The sequence below is a fragment of the Ochotona princeps genome, chromosome 3 (genome assembly GCF_030435755.1).
Source record: "Ochotona princeps isolate mOchPri1 chromosome 3, mOchPri1.hap1, whole genome shotgun sequence".
NCBI classification, from domain to species: domain Eukaryota; kingdom Metazoa; phylum Chordata; class Mammalia; order Lagomorpha; family Ochotonidae; genus Ochotona; species Ochotona princeps.
In genome coordinates, this window is record NC_080834.1 from 116,811,875 (window position 1) to 116,817,832 (window position 5,958).

Below are 5,958 nucleotides of genomic sequence, written 5' to 3' on the forward strand. Positions count from 1 at the left end.
TGGTTTCATATAATTTTGAATTAATTTTCTATATACATTTCATTGATGCACCTGATTTAAATACCACTCCCATGTGAGAAGTTTGTGTGATGTGGAATTTTATTGTGTTAGTTTACTTATGTGTGGAAAATAACAAAATGATTCTCAAGTGAGGCAGATTTCTGTTTCTAATGTTTGCAGGTAGTGAATTTTAATTCCCTTTCCCTCTCCAAACGTCATAATCCAAAAATAGATTTGTGATATTGATGAAAAATCTCATAAGAATGATAAACTTGCTCCTCACTTTAATCCCTTGTCCAGATCATTTATCTGGTTTACGTGTTCATTTGATGTCCTCAAAACTCCCTTCCAGCTTCTTTAGGCATTTGAGCGAAGCTAGTGGATTTTGACAATTTTAAACTTCTACACTAAAAGTTTATACTCAATGTAACATTTTCTCCAAAAAAGCACAATTTCTGCAAGTATGCAAATAACATTTCAGATAATGTTATGAAATACACAAGCATATTTCAAGCAAATATTTTTTCATTTACAAAATACTTCTCCAACGTGGACTCAAGTATGATAATATGTAAAATATGATTGTTTTCACAGTATGTAAGTAATTCCACCTTTTACGCAAATTTATTTCATGTTATACTAGAATATTAAGTTAATACTGTGGAGGACTTTATCTTCAATCACCGTTTCTCTTCATTAGCCTTCCCATCTGTGTACAGCATAATCTTATTGGATTATCTAGCCAAATTTTGGGTTAAATAAATGATCTTATTGAAATAAATGATTTCAATGAAATGTACATGTAGACACATGTCTCTTGTGATTAAATTTTACTTGATGGTTTCTGTTGTCTTTACAGTTCTGAGAAAACATTTGCTGGGATTCTGTGAGGGTTGCAATGACAGGTTTTATACACAATGTATTTTTCTAAGTAAACACACCTGATTTCAAAATGTTGCCCACTCTATTCTATGCTTTCGTGGACAAGTTTTTAAATAAATTGCTTAGCATTTGGTTCATGTGTAGAGCTGTTGTCTTTCCTGAAACAGTGACCACATTGGAAGTGAGGAGATGGGGCTATGATTATGCCAGCAGTTATCAGTAGTTAACAAGTCAACTTGGATGATCACACTGGACTCTCTCCCCACCCTGAGCACTTTCCAGAGATCCCTAATTGTAAGAACACACACAATTGGATATCCACATAAGGAGCGAAGTATAAAGAAATGAAAGCCAACACAGAAAAAACACCAAGAAATGTTTCTACACATGCCTAAGCATTAATGTATTAATGTGAGAACCCAGAGACAGGAAGACAATATGAAGTAACTTAATATTAGTTTCATACCAGAGTTTGAAGTGGCTAATGAAATGCCTGGAAATTAGTCCCAGAAAATGATCATAAAATCAATGCACAAAAATATATTGCTGAGATAAATAAATCTAAACACTATGTGGATGCAAATTTTTGCTGAGACAGTTATGGAAGCTATATCAATTTGAAATATTGCAAATGAATTATTCAGTAGGTGTAAAGTATATTGGCAGTCCTTAAATATGCATTTAAGGAGATATCTGATGAACGCTCACACATCCAAGGCCAGCTAACCCTGGACACGAGAACTGAAATTAACTTGAGGAAGAAAGGAATATGTCCTCAACAACTGATGCTGAGAAAACTGGATTTATGTTGCAGAAGCATGAAACAAGTCCCTTCCTTTGTAACTACAAAAATCAAAACTTACTAAGGATGTAAATCTGCAACCAGATGCCATCAAATTACTTGAGGAAACTCTCTGGGAAACTGCAAGACATAGATATAGGTAAAGACTTCCTATAAAAGACCCCAGTTGAACAGGCAATTAGAGCAAAAAGCGGTGGTATCTGCACTGTAAAAGGAATTGTCAATAAAACACTTTCAACTTTTACATCGCCTAACACATTAATATTGATATTGTATCAAGAGCTCAAAAAGCTCAGATAATGCCAAATTAAAGAATCTGTTATAAACAGGTAAAGATCAGCCTAGGAACTTTCAAGACATGAAATATAAATGGCCAAAAAATACAGTCAGAACTGTTATTTTTAGTTAATGCTTAATATCACTGAAAATGTGATTTTGTAGTCTTACAAATTTTTTGTAGTATGTTATGATTAGGGGTAAATTAGGCTTGTGATAATAAATTGGTCTCAAAATTATGTGCATATTTCTAAGATAAGGAAGGGATTCTTATTGGGTTGGTATAAAGGAAATCAGTGGAGTGAGAGGAATGGATTGTCTATGGTTTATGTGAAACCCATAAAATCTGTTCTATTTGAGTCAATATTGTAAATACTGTCATATTTATCTAATGTTCGTGCTTCAGTGGGTTGGTGGTCCTACCAGTTTTTAGTTCTGGAATATTAGGAAAATTTATCTTGGGGAAATAAAGTGGGTTAAAATTACATCTGCTGCATGCAGGTTGAAGCAGGATGGGCAGCTCGATCCTGGGGAAGGGGAGTATCAAAGAGGCGTGGGTGGAGCATCTAGGCACTTCTTAGCCTGCATGCACTGTGGGGCTGGATGGGCAGCTCAACACCTCAAGAATGGGAGCTCTGTGGATTCTTGGTCCAGAGGGCCAGGGCACCAAGAGTGCCGGTCCAAGCCTGCAAGCCACCAGGCATCTTAATGGGGGTTTGAGGTGGGGTGCATGTGAGACACAAATACACCCAGGTGAGGAAGGACTACAGAAGGAACATCACTCAGAAGGCCACTGTACTTGCAAGTAAAGGAGGGGGCTGAGACCAAGTTGTTGGGTGGAAGGAGCAAGAGGACCATTAATGGCCAGATTGAATCACCACCACACATGGGACACCTCAGCTGGGGTAGCTAGCATCACGACCACTAAGCACCACTCCATTGTGCACACAAAAGCCAGCTCTAGGGTCTTAACTTGGCACGGCTGGATCACAGTAGCCAACAATGTGAATCTTGCCTCTGCGGAACTGCAATCTCTGCTGGTATGCATGAGATCTGTGACTGGGAACAGTACTGGTTGTGAGCTCAGGGAAAGCCCTGACTGCATTGGGGTTCCCACTGATGAAAGCAAAGGCTAGAGTGGAGGCAGCATTCTAGAGTTGACATGGCTGCAGTCTCCCTTGGCATGGGTGTTGACAGAGCACTGGAGAGCCCCAGACTGAGCAGGATTCCACCACCCACGGCTTCTCATGAGAGCTAGGCAAGGTAATATAGAAGTGACTGGACTATGGCTTGACTCACACTGTAACATGTGAGAGCTGTATCTCTGGTTGGATCAGGTATGATTGGGCTGTAGCACCCAATAGTACAAATCAGAATACTGATTGGACCGTTTGGGCAAGGACAATTTTTCTGCCACAAGAGGTAGTAAGTCAACTCTGGACATGGATCCTCTGGTCTGCAAGATCTGACACTGAATGATTGGATAGAGGAGCCTGGAGAACTGCTCTATCAGGACACAGTCCCTGCAGATGAGTGAAAGAACCATAGCAATGAGCAGCCCATACACGGCTGGGTTACATTACCCACCAGACATATGTGGGGGTCTGGGGTAGGCTAGAATGGGTCAGATAATAACATCTACTGACAGATTTGAGAATCAGGAATGTCTTGATTGGGCCCTGGTTAAGCTGCAATACCAGCCAGTTCACATTAGGGATGCTGAGGTGTGGTGAGCCATGCCTTACTCTGGGTGAGGTGGGTACCAGATCCATGTGTTCCATGAATGGGGTGTGTAGCTGGGCCTGCAGCCATGGTGGTTGCTGGGTCTGTTAGTCTTGGGAATGTTGGTGTCAGGTATGGCCCTGGTTGCCTGGCATGGGTCAGTTGATTAACCTGCACAGTGAGCTCCATGTTATTAAACATCCTAGTCCCTGAAACCCAGGCACTTGCAGGACAGATGTGCTTCCTTATAGGAGTACTCTACAGTTTTTTTTTTATTACTATTTGAAAGAGTAACAGAAAAAGAGATATTGAGAGATAGATTGGATAGATAGATAGATCGATCGATCGATAGATAGATAGATAGATAGACAGAGATCTTTCTTCTGTTGGCTCACTCTCCAGCTAACAGAACAGCTGGGGCTGAGCCAGGACACAGCCAGGAGCCAGGAACTTCATCCGGATCTCCATGCATGTGCAGGATCCTAAATACTTGGCCATCTTCCACTGCTTTCCCCGGCCAGCAGAAAGTAGACGTAGAACAGAAGTAGAGCAGCTAAGTAACACACGGACTAGTGTCCATGTGGGATGCTGGCATTGTAGGTGGTGACTTAACCCCCATACCAGAATGCCAGTTGCTGGAGTTTCTGAAACTCACCGATACCCAGAGATGAGCTAGGGTGCCAACAACCCACCACAGGAAGCCAAAGCTGTCTGGCACAAGGTCTTCACTGTAGTAGTTTTCTTTTCCAATTTAAGAAAGGAGCCTTTGATGGGGTCCCTGCAATCAAGAGGGGTCACCCAGGTCAGAAGTCAAGGGTGCTCAAAGTCAAGGACAGCTGAGCCATCCCTCTTTCTGTTCCCATGGATGCCAGGATTGGTGATTATTCGCATAGCCAAGGAGGCTAGGGACCCACCCCCATCCTCCAGCCACCTGGCCTGTACCTTTTCATACAGACAGATGACCTGAGCACACTCCTTGTCCCTCAGATTCTTCAGGATGGCCCAGTCATGTCTGTAAGATGCACAAGCAAGTATGACCCAACACAGGTGAATCTACAGCTATCCATGTCCCAGGATTTGTCCCCATAGTTAGAGCCAAGGATTCCCAGCAGCCAGGCAGAAGGCACCTGATGGCCGGTTCCCAGAGGACAGGGCAGAGGGGTGGTGATGCAGGGACAGCATCTGTCTGGCCTCCCATGAATGAGACTCCTTTTCTAGCTGGGCATCCACACCCAGGAGTCACCCTGCTCCTCTCAGGTTTCCTGCACCCCTAGGGATCTCAAAGCCAGACACACTGTCCCCCAGTGTACCACCAACTGATAAGAGTGGAGCAGAACAGTGATTATGGTCCCACCCAGACCCACACACAGACACACATTCATACTCAGTGCATAATACAATGTAGGACTGAGGTGGCTGTATACCCACCCTGCCCATAGGGGCAACAAGGGCACAGTGGTATTACCCATGGACACAGAAATGGGAGACTAGGGACACCCACCTGGGAGTGACTATTCCCATACCACAGCACAGGCAGAGAGTAAGTCACCCTCACCTCAAGTGAGAATCCATCTGGCACTCCAAATATGTCTCCTGCTTCAACCACCAATACCTGTATAGGTCGGCAGTAAGCAGGCTACTGGCCACTTTGGCCTAACCACTAGAGAGTGCACCTCTCAGTGACTGTGATGTCACAGAATGTTGCTAGCCACTCACAAGTGGTGTCTCATGTGGTATGAGGGTCAGGGTTCTAAGTACCACCTTTATGAAATACCACCAGGGATTGGCCCTGTGGCTTCTCCAGGGCCAGGTGAAGAGGGAAGAGCTGAGGCTGGGGTGCCATGGAACCAGGGTGCCAAAGCCTCCTGTCACCCGCTGGAAAGGTCCCATGTCCCATTAGACCTGTCCCTCTTTCACCTCTTCCTCTACAGTTTGATTCCAGAACAGCTGTGAAGGCATCTTTACTTGAGTATATGGTAGCAAAGGGAGCTCACACATGCCTTTGCTCCAACTGAGGTCTTCTCACCCTATCCCTGTTGTTGCAATGACCAGATGTGGGGAACCACAGTGTTCTACCTCCTGTCCTATAACTGGCCCCACCCCACCACTGTCAACTCCAGCACTTTGTTCCCCTCATCCCTGGTATTTTAAGTGTTGGGCACAGGGATTCCTGCTGGGATAGAGGGGAGGGGAGCAGCCAGCTGAGCACTGCTTGCCTGGACCTCAAACCAGCCTGGCTTGACTGCAGAGCAGGAGCCAGGGCCTGGTCCTGGACA

At 44.1% G+C, this 5,958-nt stretch overlaps 1 long non-coding RNA gene across 1 annotated transcript; it reads right to left on the minus strand.

Moving 5' to 3' along the window:
* Window positions 1-4,275: 4,275 nt before the first annotated feature.
* LOC131479765 (uncharacterized) lies at window positions 4,276-5,744 on the minus strand. The gene is made up of 3 exons (XR_009245090.1): window positions 5,238-5,744; window positions 4,625-4,694; window positions 4,276-4,460 (listed from the first exon to the last, which is right to left on the minus strand). It is a non-coding gene; the product is annotated as an uncharacterized LOC131479765 (long non-coding RNA).
* Window positions 5,745-5,958: the final 214 nt, after the last annotated feature.